Here is a 21,276-nt window from a genome sequence, read left to right as displayed (position 1 = left end):
AATTCAATAGTCTGTAATGACTTATATGGGAAAAGAATCTAAAAAAGAGTGGATATATGTGTATGTATAACTGAATCACTTTTCTGTACACCTGAAAATAACACAACATTGTAAATCAACTATACTTCAATAAAATTTTTTAATTAAAAAAATAAAAGTAAAAAAAATTAAATGAGGCACCATTCAGTTAAATTACTAGAGAAATATTTTGAACCAAGTAAAATGTGCCTGGTGCTATGCTTCATGCTGAGGACATAGAACAACAATTTCCCTGCTTAAAGTGGTCACATTTGAACACATTCTAGATATTTTCCATTGATGATAATAGAACAGTGGTCCTACCTCTGATGGAAGGTTCTACAGAATACCACAACTACTATGATGAACAGACCATGATTTGAGGCACCTAATTGGGGCCAAACTCTACATATGAATTATTTTTGTAATCCCTTACCCCAACCCTCTGGAATAGATTCAATTATTGTTTCCATTTTACTGATGGAAAAACTGAGGATTGAAAAGATTGTTACTTACCAGAAGTCACACTGATAGTGTCACCTGCTGTATCAGTAAACAAAGGATGTTTTAGCCATCAAGCCATCACATGACAGCCACCCCACAATGGTGCACTGAGGGGATTCAGGATGGATAAAAACAGGATACTGGTCCCAGATGGATGAGGTGCATATCAGAGGAATGATTTCAGTGAGCCCAGACTCTTGCATCTTCCCATACAGAGAAAAGCACTAGATCCAGTAACTTGAGAAGTCTGGTTTTCTTTCATTAACAGTCATCTTGTGATGCTCTGACTCCCTGGTTTTTGTTGCAAAAACTCCTGTATATCCTGGATCCTCCCTGACCTCTTCGGAACAGTCCCTCAGAGCCATCAGAGAGGCTATCTCCCGGGCTTAAGTCCTCAGAAAATTCTGCCAAATAAAACATAATTCTTAACTTTTAGGCTGTGCTTTTTTTTTTTTTCAGTTAACAGCAGTAAAAACTAACACCAAGCCTGTCAGAAACCAGCGACTGTTTGTTCCTAACCCCTATGGAAGCACAGAACATGGGACCCAGCTCTCCTAGGAGGTGAAATTTCAAGCGAATTTCAGGTGACACCTGCCTGATTCTTGAGAATGAATTGTGCTAATCTTATCAGTTCCTCTCCTAGAGTTAAATTGCTCTGCAGAATTTTCAGTCCTGATCCAAGAAAATTGGTTTAAAAGGCAGAACTGAAATTTGAGAAAACTAGATTTCTTCAAATGTTTCCCATGACTTTCAGTCCAGAGCTCTTCAAAAAAGATGTGAAATGTTACTTTGATACATACCCCCCAAAATAACACTGTCTTGTTTTGGCTAATTCATAGCTCTAGGTTGAGGAATGTCATTTATTTCCAGGGCCATCCTTGGGTACAACACAATTATGGAAAAGAACTATCAGTGCTAATCTAGATCCATCATAGGCCCAAAAAGTCCTACAGAATCTGAAATGCTGACAAGAAGTTCAGATCTGCTGGAAAACATCTATAAATCATATATCTTGTCATTTTAACCAACCTGATGAAAATGTTTAGCTTCCATGGCTTACTAATTCCCTGAGCCACCTTTAAAGTCTTGTGCTCTTTTCTAAGCCAAAGAATGAAACAGATTTGAAGGTTATGTTTAAAAGAGTATACAGCCGAGATGGCTGTTATAGTCGTTAATATTTAAAATGACATTTCAGACGCTCCAACTAACTCAAACAGAAATTTTAGTAGGCTATTGGCCATTTTTTTTAAGTTTTTTAAAGGTATAACTATGTACTGTAAAATAAATTTGTTTTCAGTGGACAATTGAAGGATTTTTAGTGAATTTTCTCAACTATCACCACAATTCGGTTTTAGAACATTTCCATCACCCCAAAGAGATCCCTTGTCCCAGTTAGCAGTTATTCTTCATTTCTACTCCCAGCCCCAGGAAATCACTAATCACCTTTCTGTCTCCAAAGGTCTCCCTTTCCTGGACATTTCATATACATGTTAGCCTATGTTTCTGAGGTTCATCCATGTTGTAGCATGTAATAGAATTTTGTTCCTTTTTCTTGCCGAATAGTGTTCCAGTGTATATAAGAACACGTGCTGCTTAGTCATTCCCCATTGGATGGACATTTGGGTGGTTACAACTTTCTGACCTTATGAATAAGGCTGCTATGAACATTCATGCATGAGTCTTCGTGTCAACGTATGTTTTCATTTTTCTTGGGAGATACCTAGGAATGGAATGGCTGGATCACATAGTAAATATATGTTTAACTTCACTTTTCACTTTATTTGTTTCACTTTCCTTTTAGGTGTAACTTTTGAAAGTTTACGTGCTAAACTGTTTTGCAAAATAGCTGTATCATTTCCCTTTCCCACACTGGTCATTTTTTATAAAAACACATTAATAGGAGTATGAGTTTTCTGAGCAGCAGCATTAACTCCACAATGTTGGGAATTTCAATTCTCTTTAATCCATTGAAGGCTTTCTGGTTTTAAGCTGCCTCAGACTTTGTTTTTGCTCCATGGGTGGGGAGAAGCTGAAAGAATATTAGGCCTCGTACTAAAGAATCCAGTAACTGTATATTTAAATGATCACCTCCACCCTTGCACATTTCCTGATTGTTTGCGATAGCCTTCTGGCTTCTCTTACTGGCTGCAGGCTACAATGGGGAACTCCACTCCCACCCCCAAATTTGGGAGAAGTGCCTTTTTTCATGGTTCTCACAATATCCCAGGCATGGCTTTTGTTACTATATAATTTTCCAGCTGCTCTCAAGGAACTATATTTTGCTCACTTTTGTTTGCTCCGTACTCAGCACAGACGCCTCATTGTATGTACTCAACAATATCTATGGATCAATGAATGAATTAATGAACACAGAACAAGCCTATCTGTTAAGTGTATCATCATGGTCTTAATCCCATTTAACGGAAATATGTTACAAACGCAGGTAACGAAAAACTTGAATCTCTGTCTAGGTAATTTCTGATTTTCTTCCAAAAGAACTAGGAACTAAACCTAGCATCAACTTAGTCCCAAGGCTCTAAAGGAATCTGTGAGCTCTAGAAAAAGGCTGTCTGTTCCATCTCTCATCAGCTTTGTGGCCTCAGTTGAGTTAGTTAATTTCACTAAGCGTCAGTTTCTTTATCCAAAAGCACTGCTGTGAGGATTAAAGGAGATAATCCACATAAATCCCTTAGTTATTATTTTATGGTGCCACCATTTTAACATTTATTGAGTATTTACTAAAATCATTATGAATATGAGGAAGGAGGTAGATGTGTCTTGCTTGTAAATGCAATATTCCCTGCTATAGGCCATCCTAGAAAGTGATGGTGCAGGTCACAACCCCAGAGAGCTTGACTTAACATCACATAACAATCCATCAACCAAGCTCCAAATTATAGTCATTGATTGAGAGATTGTAAAATACAAGATCCTAAGGCAAAGATAGTGAAAGACAACGAATATTTGTACATGTGTGTGCATGCACATGCACACACACACACACACACACATCTCCGCTTTATTCAGATCTCAGTGGATTCCTTTAATTTCAGGACTCACATCTAAGTGTAACCAAGCAAGTCCCTGGACAGAATCCTCCCTCATATCCTCTGCTGAAGCTCCTCTCTTAAGTACCCAGGTAATAGGATCTGATGCATATTTCCTGAGTTTTTCAGATGCTAAAAACCAACAAATTGAAGAAATTAACTACTTGGTGATCATGAGCACGTAGACCACAGACCTTCTGGTGCCTAAAGATCCATCATCGTCAACCAATCAGAGAATTGTGCATGAGCTGATCACCTGCCCTGGGATGCCCCTCCCTCACCTGGCCTTTAAAAATGCTTTGCTGAAACCCTTTGGGGAGATTGGGGTTTTCTGAGCATGAGCCACCCTTTCTCCTTGCTCAGCCCTGCAATAAACCTTCCTCTCCTGCAAACTCTGTCACTTTGGTTTGTTTGGTCTCACTGTGTGTCAGGCACACGAACTTGCACTGGGCAAGACAAGGAGATTCTTCTTGAATGGAGGCTGGTTTTAGCACAACACCCAACATCAAGAGACACGCTGCTCTCCAGGGGTTTCACTCAGCGCCACCCACCTCTTCAGTCTCTCAGAGGAAAGAACAAACACCCCCACAAAGCTCTTTAGAATCCTCAGACAGAGAGAGGAAGCCATAGCTGTGGGAATGCTTTCACCACATGTCATCCAATTTGAGAGCGTCGGGGTTGCTAGGCTGCGGTACATCCTTGGTGCTGCGTGGCCCAGCAACATGCATCGTGCAGCCCTGTGAGGCTGCGGAACCGTGAGGTGGTGACAGGTGTGTATGTGAGCATGTGCACATTTATGGGAAAATGCCATCTTTGGAGAAAAAATTTGATTGGAGTCCTCACCTACCCCTTGCTAGTCTTGGATAAGTCATTTAGCTTTTCTGAACCCCAGTTTTCCTCATTGAAATGGGGATCAGATACTTGGCTCATTGAAATGGGGATCAAATACTTGGCTGACAGGGACTTCCCTGGTGGCGCAGTGGTTAGGAATCCGCCTGCCAATGCATGGGACACGGGTTCGAGCCCTGGTCCGATCCCACATGCCGCGGAGCGGATAGGCCCGTGAGCCATGGCCGCTAGGCCTGCGCGTCCGGAGCCTCTGCTCCGCAGCGGGAGAGGCCACAACAGTGAGAGGCCCGCGTACCGCAAAAAAAAAAAAAAAGAAAGAAAGAAATATTACCACTTGAAGCAACATGAATGGACCCAGAGATTATCATACTAAGTGAAGTAAGACAGAGAAAGACAAATACCATGTAATATCACTTATATGTGGAATTTCAAATATGCTACAAATGAGCTTATTTACAGAATAGAAACAGACTCACAAAGAAGACAAGCTTATCATTACCAAAGGGGAAAGTGGGGAGAGGGATAAATTAGGAGTTTGGGATCGGCAGATACAAACTACTATATATAGAATAGATAAACAACAAGGTCCTACTATATAGCACAGGGAATTATATTCAATATCTTGTAATAAACTATAATGGGAAAAAATATGAAAAATAATATATATATATACATATGTATGTAAAACTGAATCACTTTCCTGTACACCAGAAACTAATACAACATTGTAAATCAACCATACTTCAGTTAAAAAAATTTTTTTTAAAATACTTGACTGGGTCATTATGATAATTACATACAATAAATGTAAAATTGTCCATCAAAGTATATGGCAAATCATAGTCACTCAAAGGTAATAGGTGTTACTACTCTACAATGTCTATATGAATATACTTACACACACACAAATATGCCATTATGCTAAATCAATTATTCAGAAATATATTTATGAATACATATCTGGTGACATAAAGCTCCCAAACATAGAGATGAGAAGATAAAGATACACGCTTTCCCAGACTCTCTTCCCCATTTAGTTTGCAGAGTTTCTTTTACATTGGTCCTCCCGTTTGCACTCACTGATTGCCACTAAGCTAACTTTTTTTGGACATGTATATTCTGATTACCTGTAATGGATACTGTTGTCACTGAGACAGCAGAATAAATGAGCTTGTGGAGGACAGGGGGGCACCCCTGACATGCTGGTTCCTGGTTACCCCGTGAGATCAAGCAATGAGGAGAAAGGTGGCGGACAGTGGTCCCAGCTACACTCAAGCATCTGAGTTAAGGGCATGGCCCCCAGACTCCGGGGAGGAGAACCCACAATGAACACACACCCTCAGAAAACTGGTAGCTCCTCAAACCGCACCCACCTTCCCCTTCCCCCAAGACCACTAAAACCCAAAACACACTTGTCAAAAGAGGAAAGACCGTTGCCCAAATTGGCTTGGAATGCTTTTCCACTTCAGAGAAGGGTAAATACTTGTTTGTCAAGGAGAGAGTGTTGTCTGGCATCGTGGCTAGTAAAACCTCAATGTAATTTATTACACCGCATTTTCCTAATTGCTTATAAAATGTATTCTACCATTCTGTGTAAATAACGGCGAGCCTTGCACTCATTAAGTGTATGTAATCAACAGATGTCAGTTGTTCTCCACTTAAGCAACTTAGAAACAACCAAAAATGAATTAGGATTATTGAATGCCGATGTGGAAAGCTGAGATGTTAAATATTTAACGCCCCGAACATAACGATGCAGTTGATTTTGTGTGCTTGTTAGCTGCGGCTTTATCATTTTGCATGAGTGATCCTGCAAATGCGTTCATTTCTCTGCAAGGCTCATCGGGTGTTGCTATGGAGACAAGAGCTGCTCTGACATATTCCCACCGGCCCTGTTTGCCGGCTTTTTCCGTAAACACTTAATTATGCGTTGCATTCTGCAATCAGTGTGGTTGCAGGAAAGTTCGCTTAGCTGATTTCAGGATAAAGATGAGTTCCCCTCAGAAGCAGATGCCTTCTTAAGTGTTGAGTGTGATTCTAATAAGTGGAGCAAAATCAAGAAGCCTCCAAGAGAAAGGCAAACAAATGAGAAGGCAAGGATTCATTCTAATTACTTCTGATTACCTACCTGTATAAAAGCTTATCAAAGTCTTAACAACAACTTTAACTCCATACTGAAACCCTTGATAGTTTGGGGAGGAGGATGGATTATTCTAAACCACACAACCTAAGCATACAAATCAAACAAACAAACAAACAAATCACCAACAACACACACACACACATATATATACACATACACACATATGGGGGCTATTCTGTCTAGGAAGAAGGTATTATCAAAATATAACATCCTTCTTCTTTGGTCAGGGATTCTCAACGTAAAAAGAGACTTCTGGGGCTTCCCTGGTAGCGCAGTGGTTGAGAGTCCGCCTGCCGATGCAGGGGACACGGGCTCATGCCCCGGTCCGGGAGGATCCCACATGCCGCGGAGCGGCTGGGCCCGTGAGCCACGACTGCTGAGCCTGTGCGTCCGGAGCCTGTGCTCCGCGGCGGGGGAGGCCACGGCAGTGAGGGGCCCGCGTACCACAAAAAAATAAATAAATAAAAATAGACTTCTGGGCCTCTGGGGACTGTGATCTTCCCCATCTTTCCATAGGTGTAAAGCAGCATATTGGGTCTGTGTGTATATGTGCATCTTTCCAGAAAGAAGCTCCAATAACTCTTATCAGAAACCCAGAAAATCGTCAGACAAAACAAGATAAAGAACCAATGATCGATTGTATTCTAGTGAAAAATACTCCATCTCCTCCTGAGGAAGTGTGGACTCTTTCACGTCCTGTGCGATTACCAAAATGCAGGAAGCGTTTCTGTGGCAGGGACCCCACCCCGAGTTTGTTCTTTATCCAACTCTGGATTCTGATAGAGACATGCCTGGAATTCTCCCTCATCTGAAGGAACAAATACTGGGTTAGATGAAGTAAGCTGATCTGTGCCCAGCATTCTAAGTTACAACAAAACTTGTGTCCCAGTGGACCCCTTAGTTTTACGAAAATGCTTCAATTTAATGAATGAAACATTTATTTGACAGATTCTCATAGGAATCAGAGTTCTATTTGATTTGCTTTTTACTAGGTATTTACTGTGTACCAGGCACTTCCTTATACACACTCTATTCTATATCCCCCTTGTGATTTCAATGTAGTTACTTGCACTGAAACTAGAAAAGGGAGACAAGGGTTTAGAGCCAAGCATAATTCAGACAGAAATATTGATACAAATTTGGGTATGAAAGAGACATGCTGGGAACAACCAGAAAGGAAGGGCTCACACTTCACCTTTACTAAATGTCAACAACGTGAATGTGAGTATTTGTGCATTAACTTGGCATGTGTAACACCACCTTAAAAGCACAGCTGGCTCTTATGACCACTCATGGTTCTACAGGGGTTCAGAGGGGAGAGCTTGTCCCTTCTCCACAATGTCTGGGGCTTGCCGTGGTTTGACACAATGGCTGAGGACTGGACCACTGGGACTGCCTAGCACCCTTCTTTATGCAGCCTCACGGTCTCTCCGTGTGCTCGCACATAGAGTCGCCTTAGCATTAGAATTTCAAGGCAGTCAAACTTCTTGCATGAGGGTTCACCATTCAAGTCCAAGTTTTCCAAAACCCAGGGCAGAAGCTGCAAGGCTCCTTAGGGCCTGGCTGCATCAGTCCCAGAACATTATTCTATTCATCAAGAAGATGCTCAATGGGACTTCCCTGGTGGCGCAGTGGTTAAGAATCCTCCTGCTAATGCAGGGGACACGGGTTTGAGCCCTGGTCCGGGAAGATCCCACATGCCGTGGAGCAACTAAGCCCGTGCGCCACAACTATTGAGCCTGTGCTCTAGAGCCCGCGAGCCACAACTACTGAAGCCTGCACGCCTAGAGCCCAAGCTCTGCAACAAGAGAAGCCACCGCAATGAGAAGCCCGTGCCCACAACAAAGAGTAGCCCCCGCTGGCCGCAACTAGAGAAAGCCCGCGTGCAGCAACTAAGACCCAACAACGAATACCCAATGCAGCCCCGCCTCCACAAAAAAATAGATAAATAAATTTATTTTTTTTTAAAAAAAAATGAAGATGCTCAAGCCAGGGACTTCCCTGTTGGTCCAGTGGTTAAGACTCCATGCTCCCAATGCAGGGGGCCCGGGTTCGATCCCAGTTAGGGAACTAGATCCCGCATGCCACAACTAAGAGCCCGCATGCTGCAACTAAGACCTGGCACAGCCAAATAAAAGAAGATGCCCAGGCCAGTCCAGACTGAAGGAGAGGGGGATTTAGCTCTACCTCTCAACGGCAGGAGTAGCAAAGACTGCATAGCTACGTGCAGCAGCTCAAAAGGCAGGGCAGATCTGTTAGGTAACATTGTTAAGCAACTGTCCTAACTTCTATACATACACATGATGTCAATTACCTCTGCAAAGCAGCCCTGTCACCCCATGTTACAGATATGAACACTGAGGCAGAGTAGGGATTCAACCCAGGACAGTCCTCAAATTCTGTACCATCGCCTACGATGCGTCCTGGTTCCACCACCACTTCACTCAAGTTACAATCACTGCAGCCTCCGCTGATTTCTTCTCCCTTCCTTCACACTTGCTACTTGGATCTTACATGAAAGATAACGTAATTATCCATCATCTTTTTTGGTATATAGGCGTCTCCCCAAAGAGATCACAGAATCACAAAATGGGAGAGCTCTGGGTTCTGAGATGGGAAAACAGAAGGGTACACAGGGCCAGCATCTTGGCTGGGATCACACAGATGATTGGCTGCAAAAAAACTGGGCTCATAGGAGGGGAGCAGCTTCTGGTCCTACTCCTGGCTCTGACTTCTTGTCTACAGCTTTTGGTACCATAGGGGAGGAAGAAATTTTCCTCTACCCTTCTAGGTTCTTTTGGCTGGTCGACTAATTAAATTGACATAAGACAGATTAGCAGGAGGAAAACAAACTGAATTTTGTACGTATGGGAGCCTCACATTGACACTGAAGCTTATATGCCATCCTGAGCTAAGGAGAAAGAGGTAGGGGTCGAGGGCTTCAAAGGGAAGGAAGACAATTCACAGGGAGATTGGTAAACAAATCTTTGTCATGGCATGTGCAGAGACAGTGGGACACAGAGAGAAATTTGAACAAACAGGCCCAGTTGAGGTCCTCCAGCGCCCTACACTGAGCCTTTACATTTGTAGTTATCTTGGGTGACAGCTCTCTTCCTGGACCAGGCCCTCTATCAAAATTCTTTTTTAAGAATTTGATTGAAGTACAGTTGATTTACAGTGCTGTGTTAATTTCTTCCATACAGCAAAGGGACTCAGTTATGCATATATATATTCTTTTTCATATTCTTTTCTATTATGATTTATCATGGGATACTGAATATAGTTCCCTGTGCTGTACAACAGAACCTTGTTTTCTATCTGCTCTATACACAATCATTTTTTTATTTAATCTTTATTTTATATTGTATTATACTTGATTTACAATGTTGTGTTAGTTTCAGGTATACAGGAAATTGATGCAGTTTTAGGCAGTTAAGAGGGAGATAAAAAGTTCTTCCTGTTCCTTTTGGGCTTTGACTGACTTCAGCTCAAAATAATCCACATGCCAAAGTGGCACATTATGGGGAGGCTGGTTCTGAACCCCTTCTGTACATATGAGCCTCTGAAAAAAAAATTGTGTGGTGAAACCAGTGATTACTGGTGATATTCCTTTCCTCTCTGTCTTGTCTAGGGCTGAACCTTGTCTAAGGGAAGATAATTTGCTCTCTAATGAGAGTACTTGAACTGCATTTCTTTCACTTGCTTTGAGATTTCTGTCCATTTTTTCATCTAGTTCTAATCTAATAGAGCCTAAATCCATTTTCAGCTAATTACAGGAAATGCTTCTAATGAGTAAATTAAGTCTGCTTCTACTCTGGGAGGCTCACCAACCAATACCTTTTCCTCTATTCTCAACAATTCACCTTTCCTCCTTCTTAAAGGGCTTGTCACTCCCAATCTCCCCAAATCACCAGCCATGGTAGAAGCTTCCAGAGGTAAATCTGCCCTCAAGAGGAAGTGGCCATCCACCAATGACAGGCCCAAGACCCCTGAATTTACTGACCGCAAATTGCTGATCGTTGTAGCGCTACGAAACGTTCTTCTGGCTTTATGAAAATAAAAGATGGTTTTGCCACATGCTTGGAAGCTTCAGTGTCTGCCAAAAGCAAAGTGGTGGGAGTTGGAATTACCCAAAAGAATGCTTTGAAAATGTGAAAATGCCTATCGCATCCACAGCGCTACTTTGCTTCCTTTCAGAAATGCGCTGAAGCAAACTCCTGGTCACACAGCCCTCAGTGCCTGTGCTCGTGAAAGAACTAGAGGAAAAAAACAACAACTTGGCTAAGATTATGCTTAGCAGTAAGTCCAGCTACAGATATAATGGCAGCTACTGGCTGTTAAACAGAATTATCCATCATGTGGCCCGTGAGGTTATAAAGATAAGGGAAACAGGAACCAAACAAACAAAAAAAACAGAGAAGTGTAGATCTTTACATATTTCTCAAGCATCCGACTGTTTTACTCAAAACCAAATATGTTGGGTGGGGGAGAAATTACCACCCCAAAACGTCTCTTTGGCATGTGGATTATTCTGAGATGAAAACAATCAGGGCCCAAAAGACTTGGGAAGAACTTTGACCTTCCCCCTAACCACCTAAAAGAACTTAGATTGAGAGCCTGCTCCCAGAACAGAGCTATCACCACAGATATCTGCAAAGAATGTGGGCTAAGTGTGGTGGGGAAATTCTAGGCTGGGCCTAGAGATCAGAGTCCGGTCTCCATCCCATTGTCTCTGCAGGCCCAGCCAACATTTGTTTACCAGATATTTGCTTTTCCACCTCCACGTGAATTGCCTTCCTCTCCTTTTACATCCCAAACCACTACCCCCAACATCCTCTTTTGTCTTTGGCTGAAGACGATATTTCAAGTGAGGGCGTCAGTCATTTCGGCAAGTTACTCGGTTTTCCTGGGTCTCCCCCATGTATACATGTTTGTAAACTTTTTAATTTTCTCCTATTAATCTGTCTCGTGTCAATTTAATTGTTAGACCAGCTAGAAGCACCTAAAAGGGGAGAGAAAAATTTCCTCCCTGCCGACCAACATTGGTCAACTACCCCCACTAATCCTTAAAGCAGTTAATGATATGTCTGTAAAACAAATAAAGCAAGGCATAGAGTATCCGTCTCGCTGGAGGTATCCTACACCTCATTGACTCTATCTGCAACCGACTCCTCACAATTCTGGCTGCCCAGAATATCCCTCATCCCTGCTTTCTGATGTCTTCGCTTGTAGTTAATGGTGCACAGCTCCCTAAGGTCAAAACGGAATTTTATTTTGCCTGCCTAGCCTCCAGGGTTAATCAAACGTTTGCGATAGATATTCCAATCATTGACCTAGCAATACTTACAAGAGAAAATTGATGCCTGGCAGAATTAAACAACAGTCCATGTAAAGTTTATCCACCATCTAATGGAAAGGTTTGAACCCAGGTCTCTAGTCTCCAAAGACCTTATGCTGTTTCCTATCTCAAGCTGCCATTTCTTCCTTAGATTATTCTGTCTCCTCATGAGGCTTCATCACTTCAGCCTGGTCCCATTGCCCATCCTTCTCTTAAATTGTTCATGGGATGGTCTTCTCAAGCAAAACACCAGCTGAGAAAGTGGTGATCTTGGAGGTTAGATGGTATTAAAATGGAATTAGGACAAGGGAGCTGGCAATGCCTGAATCTCACCTTTGCCAACCATCCCTTTGTCCTCCTAGGAACTGGTGAGATGGATGCACTGGGAACTATTGTACCTGAAAAATGAGACTCCGCTTTATAAGAGAGACATGGTTCCTGCCCCCATGGAGCTTACATTCTGATGGTAACCATGCTGTGCTCCACTAGTGATGTCTGTATTGGACTTGGCAGGAAATGGCGATAAGGGTGTGCTACATTCCTGCCACACTACTGCACACTGCTCACTAACCACCACGAGAGAAAAACTCTCTACAAGAATCAATACCTAATTCATGGAAATGTTTTCCAATACCCAAGCCAAATTATGGGGTTTCTCACTTTTCCTCTCCCTCCAATAAATCTAAAGTTTGGCCTGCTTACTGAGAAAAACATACATATATAACTTAGGATTGAAACCACCTGCAAGTTTCATTTTGTCATTTTTGTATTCCTTCCTTAAATCAACCAGGCTTTTGACTTGAAGTGTTCAAATAGGCAGGCTTGGCTTGAAGAGCTATTCAAACCATATTCAAAATCCACAGTTTGCCTTTTTTTATGAAGCACATTGCTTTTGCAGACATGATTTTGCTAGCTTTTAAAAATGGGCTATTAAATTTAGAGTATCAGAGAGTGGAGCCCTGGGGATTCTAGACAGTGGGGGTGGGTAAGCAAAACCTTGATGTTATGAAGATAGATGGTAAATTCAGGAGACAATGATAGGTCATTCTGGGGAGCAGAGGATGACTCCTAAGGTGTGTGCCATGCTGGGTGCAAGGGTGCAGGGAAGAAGCCTGAATTACAGGCTAAGGCATTTGGTTGCTGTTGTTGTTTTTTCCATAAGGACTTTCTGTTAAACACAGACATTTCCTTATTACTGAGCCATAAAAAGAAACGAAATTGAATTATTTGTAGTGAGGTGGATGGACCTAGAGTCTGTCATACAGAGTGAAGTAAATCAGAAAGATTAAAACAAATACCATATGTTAACACATATATATGGAATCTAAAAAAAAAAAAAAAGATCATGAAGAACCTAGGGCAAGACGGGAATAAAGATGCAGACCTACTAGAGAATGGACTTGAGGACATGGGGAGGGGGAAGGGTAAGCTGCGATGAAGTGATAGAGTGGCATGGACTTACATACACTACCAAATGTAAAATAGCTAGTGGGAAGCAGCCGCATAGCACAGGGAGATCAGCTCGGTGCTTTGTGACCACCTAGAGGGGTGGGATAGAGAGGGTGGGAGGGAGGGAGATGCAAGAGGGAAGAGATATGGGGATATATGTATATGAATAACTGATTCACTTTGTTATAAAGCAGAAACTAACACACCATTGTAAAGCAATTATACGTCAATAAAAATGTTACTAAAAAAAAGTATCTACAATAGGATCATAATAGGTAAAACAAGGAAAAGACTTCTCACAATTCTCAAACACACTTAATACAATCATAATTTAAAAAATAGACATGTCCTGTCTAACAGTGCAGTGGGCTGATTTGTGAGGTAGTGAGCCCTCTGGCTCTCGGGGTGATCAAGCAGAGTACAGTACTCTCTGTCAGAAATGCTGCAAAATCAGATGGAAAGGTAAACTAATTCAGAGGCTATAATGTATGCCCCACAGAATCTGCTTTTTTAAAGGGGTGCATGGAGGGGGGAAGGAGACAATCAACCCCCAAAATTGGTGAGATAACACCAAAAGACTCCAGATTTTCCTAAAAAGTACAGAGCTCTAAAGACACTGGGCCCATTCCATTTGGACACATTTGATAACTAGCAGGTTTCGCTGAGTAACTGTTTATCCCTTAGGGTCAGGTGCGCTAGTCTGCCAGCTCTACGTCACTGATTTCAAGCACCTGCTGGGTCCCTGAAGGCATCTGCATATTTGACCCTGGGCCTTGATGCTATGTAAAGTTTTTTCCTATATTTGATGGTGAGCAATCATGCTTGACCATTCTGGACTTGAGAAAAGGGACTTGCACAGCCTCCAGCCAAAACAGGCCACCCAAGCTCACTGCGCTTCCTCAAGAAGGGCAGGGGACAGATCTGAGTTGATTTGTCACCGGGGTCTTTCAGGAAAGGAGGGGAGCAAAGTTTGCCACTGGAAAATGTGTCTCTTTGGCATGAGGATTCTTTAGGCTGGGTTTTTTCAAGAAATAAAAGGCTCAGGAAGAGCTTTTGCCTCCTCCCCCTTAACTGCCTAAAAGAATTTGGACGGGGGTGCGGGTGCTGCCCCAGGAAGAGAGCCCTTACCAGAGCCGGCTTACAAGGAATATAAGCTAGGTGTGGCTGACTGTGGGAAACTCAGCAAGGCCTGTTTCATCAAAGTCCCTGTGTCCCATGGTCTCTACATAGGACGGCAAATGTGTTTACCAAACATTTACATTTTCCCATCTTCCTATAAATTGTCTGAAGTCCCAAACTCCTACCCCCTTTTCCTTCTCTCAGATGCCAGATTAGCCTCAATTGCCTAACTTGTTTTGGGGAATCACATTCTTATGGAGCCTCCATACGTATGTCTTTAAATTCGGTTTTTCTCCTGTTAATCTGTCTCATGCCAATTTAATTACGAGGCCGGCCAGAAGAGCTCAGAAGGGCAGAGGGAAAATCTTCTTCCCCAACAGGAACTACAGTGTCTCTTTCAATCTGCATTTTCACAATAACATTCTTCTCCCATGAAAAGATGTTACTTCCCATCCTAAAGCCTCTTAAATCTTGGATTCATCCAAAACACTCATGAGATGAGGCAGAATCACAGGCTCTTGGGTTTGGAGGGGAGGGGCTGGTGATGCCTCCATCATGAAATCAGAAGTTTTCAATACTGTGATTCTCTCCAGTCCAACCTCCCGTGCTACCACATTTCTGCAGGCAGAGCAGAGGAATCTTATTTGTGTAATTATCTGAACTTCGCAGATAATGAATGAGAAGCAGTTTGAAAATCGAATTCCCTTTCCACTATTCTCTCCACACAGCCCCTTGAGTGGTGCATCTAAAACACAGATGTGATCATACCATGTACTCACTTGTAAACCTCCATCCCCTCTCTTTACCTGCAGCCTTATTAACAAAGAGAGACATTGCATGTGTGAGGTGATGCAGGCAGTGCACATATGAGCCTTTTATATGTCAAAACTCATGTATGGGGACTTCCCTTGCGGCGCAGTGGTTAAGAATCCGCCTGCCAATGCAGGGGACATGTGTTTGAGCCCTGGTCCAGGAAGATCCCACGTACCGTTGAGCAACTAAACCCGTGAGCTACAACTACTAAGCCTGCACTCTAGAGCCCATGAGCCACAACTACTGAGCCCGCTCACCACAACTACTGAAGCCTGAGCACCTAGAGTCCGTGCTCCGCAACAAGAGAAGCCACCCTAATGAGAAGCCCACGCACCACAACAAAGAGTAGTCTGCGCTCACCACAACTAGAGAAAGCCCGCGTGCAGCAACGAAGACCCAACGCAGCCAAAGATAAATAAATTTATTTTTAGAAAATCATGTATGCAATTTAATATGTACTATGTAAAAACATACCAGCACATCAAACTCATAATTTCAGTTGAAATGTAAAGTTTCTTTGAAATATTATGTTCTTAATACATATAAGTAAACAATATAAATTTAAAGAAAAAGCACTCCTGTGTGGAATCTTATTTTTAAAAATGATACAGGTGAGCTTGTTTGTGGAACAGAGACAGACTTACGGATATTGAGGACAGACTTGTGGTTACGAAGGGGGAAATGTGGGCGGTGGGGAGGGATAAATCAGGAGACTGGGATGAACATACACACACTACTGTACATGGAATAGATAACCAACAGGGACCTACTGCAAAGCACAGGGAACTCTACTCAATATTCTGTGATAACCTATATGCGAAAAGAATCTGAAAAAGAATGGATATATGTATGCGTGTGGCTGAGTCACTTTGCCGTACACCTGAAGCTGGCACAGCACTGTAAATCAACTACACTCCAATAAAATTTTTCAAAAAAGAAAAAAGCACTATAAGTAAACAGTACTGGTAAATTCCAGCTAATAATTGTAGCATAAATGATAGGGGGAAAAATTACCATACTGTGACTCCTAATAAAATGATGTATCTAGTCAAAGATCATCAGTGGCTCTTCAAACCATTGGGATGGAAGGTTGGTGGGAGTCTTTTTAATAGAGGGACCAGGCTGACACCACCGGAACCCACTGATCAATCTTAGCATTTCAGAAACTGAAACCACCAGATTTTATGTGCCTGTTGATGTGCTGCAATCAGAAATGTCCAGGGCTTCCCTGGTGGCACAGTGGTTAACAATGCACCTGCCAGCGCAGGGGACATGGGGTTGAGCCCTGGTCCGGGAAGATCCCACATGCCACGGAGCAACTAAGCCTGTGTGTCACAACTGCTGAGCCTGCGCTCCAGAGCCCACAAGCCACAACTACTGAGCCTGCGTGCTGCAACTACTGAAGCCCGCGCGCCTAGAGCCCATAATCCACAACAAGAGAAGCCATCACAGTGAGAAGCCCACGCACCGCAATGAAGCGTAGCCCCCGCTCGCCACAACTAGAGAAAGCCCGCGCACAGCAACAAGACCCAACGCAGCCAAAAATAAAAAGAGTACATTATGTTTTTGCTCAGTGCTTGCTTGCATCAGTGGTGTTCAAGCTACTTTCCACTCTCATTTTTTCCGGCAGTTTGAAGGAACCCTCCCCCACAAAAAACATAGTAAGCACTTAATAAATTAAAAATAAAGGGCCTTGAGTACATATTGAGCACTTACTTAGCACCAGGTCCTATGTTGAGTGACTGGATTACACTGGTGAAAAAGATTGGCCTGAACCCAAAGATCTTACAATCAAGGCCTTTTCTAATCATGAACCAAACATCTTCACAATTAAACTGTTTCAAGAGGGAAGATTGTCCCACCAGTTCCTATAGTCCTAACCATCTCCTGAAAACAGTGGCTAGGGGTCCTTTTTCCTTTACCTTAATTCTTGCATGAATTCTTGCACATTCTGACCTTTGAAAGGAATATTCTTTACAATTTTCTTTTCTTTTTTTTTTGTTTATCCCCTCCAGGACTGAATGTCTGGCCAGAGTCATCATGCAGGTTATGAAAAATCAATGCATTGCTGCTCTGAGTGTCCGCAAAAAAGGTCATGCTCTATCGATTCCCCAGACCATATTAAAGCCCTAAATCAAAATCCTGACAAATCCTTACCCATTTTCAATGATTTTATCCAGCTAAAGAGCAACTTTGTAAGTTTTCTGCTATAATAAAATTCTGCAGCCTACAAGAGCCTCTGGTTTCAGACCACCAAAACTATTTGATTAGAATAAATCCAGTATCTGGTGCTCTGGAGAGTAATTGATTTACGGCTTAATGACTTTCCAAATACGGTATATTCTAAGGCAAATTATCTGCAGGGAACAGCATGCCGTGGTGGAGCGTAGAAGAAAGCTGTGTTAAGGATTCTTAGTGCCTGTTCTTGTTGCCAGAAATAGCGTGACTGCTCTGTACTTAAATATCACCTAAGATATCCTTGAACCTTTGGCACTTGATTGAAGAATGTCTTCAGGATTCAGATTTCCATGCATATAGTTTAAATTTAAGGATGTTGCCTCCCCTTGTCAACTGAAAAGAAAATTGTACAACCTAAAAGCTGAGAATTATGTTTTATTTGGGGGACAAAACTGAGGACTTAAGCCCAGGACTCAGCCTCTCACGTAGCTCTGAGGGATAGCTCTGAAGAGATGAAGGAGGAACCAGGATATACAGGAGTTTTTGCAACAAAGACCAGGGAGTCAGAACTTCAAAAGGTGACTGTTAACTAAAGAAAACCAGACATCTCAAGTTAATGAATTCAACAGTTTTCTATGTATGGGAAGATGCAAGAGTCTGGGCTCACTGAAATCATTCCTTTGCTATGCACCTCAGCTCTCTGGGGCCAGTATCCTGTGTTTTTGCATCCTGAGTGTCCTCAGGGTGCACCGTTGGGGGTGGCTGCAGTGGCTGATGACTTGATGGCGGGCATCCTGTTTCTGTCCTGAGTTCCCTCAGGGCCCACTGTCAGGGCGGCTGTCATGTGACGGCTTGATGGCTGCAACATCCCTTGTTTACTGATACGGCAAGCAACACTTTTTCACTCACCCACTCAACAAAATCAAAATGGCTAGAGAGAATGAAATTCATGGAACAGCATAGTGCAAGAGGAATCGAAATAAATGGAAAGTTAGGAGACCTGGTTTCAATCCCTAACACTTCCATTCACTGAGTATACACAGATGTCACTTTTCTCCTTAGCATCATGACCTGTGAAATGACGTACCTGGACCACATCAGAAATCACAGACTGGCAGCCAACTGGCAGGATTTGGCTTGCAGACAAGTTTTCTTTGGGCTGCACAGTATTTAAAAAAAAAAAAAACAAATAAGCAAACAAACCCTAGAAACAACATAGTAAGATTTTTAAAGGCAAGAGATGTCCAAGCAAATTCCACATTTCCAGCTTCTACTAAAAAGTCACAAGATTGGGTCACATACATCTGCATTCCTCATGGACACAGCTGTTACAGCTGTGTAGCTTCTACCCACTTTAGATGGGGCCCTAGCAATCCAGTTTCTCAGCATTGCCACACTCCCCAAATTGGTCCTTGAGATTGAGGTAGAAGTGATTTTTTATTTATACTCACATGACTCTGTTGTTCCCTTATAGTAGAGAACCATTTCATTTTCTAAGTAGTGATAGAAAAAAATACGTACAAGGGCAGGCAGACTATAAAAGCCACTTGGTTCAATAAAAGTGGCAAAGAGAACATGTTTTGTGGAACCGAAGACTATTTCTGTGTCATATACAGACAGGATGTGTCCTTGCTGAAATGATGCAACAGGCTGACTTCACTCATTGAATAACATGGACATTAGAGTTTTCACCTCTCAGATGAGATGATCTCAAGGGCTCCTTGTAGTTCTAGAAACTTAGTCTATGAACATGTATGTCCTGTTATTAGAAAAGCCATTTATTCTTCTTTTAGGACTCTCTCATTCTATTTAAGAGTAACTCACATACAAGCAAACTGATGTCTGTGGAGAAGAGGATCTTACCATATTAATTGGAAAAGTATGACTTGACAAAATGAAACTCTGCTTATGTCTAGAACACACACGAGCCCATCCATATATACTCTGCCTCCATAGGTGAAAAATCACCTATGCTCTGCAGCTGGGGCAGAAATATAATTGCTAAGGTAGTGGGTGGCATATTGATAACTTGTACATAGAAAGACAGTTCATTGCTCTAGGTGTACATCAGCATCCACCAACTACAGCAGGAATTGTTAATCTGGAGTCCACAGATCCAATTAGGTCCTGCACTGGAATGGGCTTGAGAGGATATCTGAAACGTCCTAGAAAAATGCAGATTTTCCCATATCTATGGCTCCGTGCATTTTTCTAAGATGATGATCCATAGCTTTCACCAAATTCCCAAAAGTCCCGTGACTCCCCACTCCCAAAACTTAAGAACCACTGAGATACACAGGGTATCAATTTAGCAACCAACTGTTTATGTGTTCTTGCTGGGGAAGAATTACAACGACCTTATTTTTAAAACCAAAAGTTGGGGGTGCAGATTTGGCTACAAAGCTGGAAACCAAGATAGGATATTGAAATGAGGATTGTTCCAGAAAACACAGGACATAAGGTCACTTTAGAAATAGGGTCCAGGATGTGATAGGAGCTGGGAAAATGTGGTTTACCAGGGGCCATGCCAAACCAGGTAGAACAAGTAGTTGTCCTGAAGACCATAGTGTTATTGGCAAAATCGGTACTAGCATTGGGATCTTTTGTCATCTTTTGCAGTGGCATTTCCATAACCCCACCCCCTTGTGTTTATTCTAGAACAGTCCCTCTTCCCTGTTCCCCCCCACACACATACACACACACGCACACGCACACACACACACACTTCCTGTTTTATCCTTAATCGGAGAAACCCTAGCAAAACACCTCCACTTGTGGCCTCCTGTCTCTGGCTCTTCCCCTAGTCCAGGGCCACATGATATAGTGATTATATACCATGGATTTATTTTTTCTTTTCTCGCTCTTTTTTTTTTCTCTTTTTTTGGAGCACCTGTGATTTCAAAGACCTTTTTCTTTTCTTTTTTTAAAATTGAAGTATAATTGACTTACAATATTATATTAGTTTCAGGTGTACAACACAGTAATTTGTTATTTTAATATATTACAAAATGATCACCACGATAACTCTAGTTACCATTTGTCGCCATACAGAGTTACTACAATATTATTGACTGTATTCCCTATGCTGTACATTATCTTCCCATGACTTATTTTATAACTGGAAGCTTGTACCTTAATTTTCCTCACCTATTTCACTCATTTTCACCCCCCCACCGCCATGCCTGTGCCCTCTGGCAAACACTTGTTTGTTCTCCGTACTCATTAGTGAGTTTTCATTTTGTTTTGTTAGTTCATTTGTTTTTTAGATTCCACATACAAGTGAAATCAAACTGTATTTGTCTTTCTCTAATTTCACACGGTACAGTACTCTCTAGGTCCACTCATGTTGTTGCAAATGGCATTATTCCATTCTTTTTTATGGCTGAGTAATATTCCAGTGTGTTTATATACCACATCTTCTTTTATCCATTCATCTTTCAGTGGACACTTGGATGCTTTTATATGTTGGCTATTGTAAATAATGCTACAATGAACATAGGGGTGCATATATCTTTTCAAATTAGTGTTTTTGTTTTCTTTGGAAAAATACCCAGAGTGGAATTGCTGGATCGTATGGCAGTTCTGTTTTTAATTTTTTGAGAAACCTCCATACTATTCGCCATAGTGGCTGCACCAATTTACATTCCCACCAGCAGTGCACAAGGGTTCCCTTTTTTCCATATCCTCACCAACACTTATTTGTTGCCTTTTTGATAACAGCCATTCTGACAGGTGTGAGGTGGTATCTCATTGTGGTTTCAGTTTGCTTTCCCCTGATGACTAGCGATGCCCAGCATCTCTTCATGTGTCTGTTGGCC

This window comes from Monodon monoceros, unplaced genomic scaffold, assembly GCF_005190385.1.
Source record: "Monodon monoceros isolate NGI ecotype Baffin Bay Population unplaced genomic scaffold, NGI_Narwhal_1 Super_Scaffold_10, whole genome shotgun sequence".
Lineage (NCBI taxonomy): Eukaryota > Metazoa > Chordata > Mammalia > Artiodactyla > Monodontidae > Monodon > Monodon monoceros.
This window is presented reverse-complemented; position numbering follows the sequence as displayed.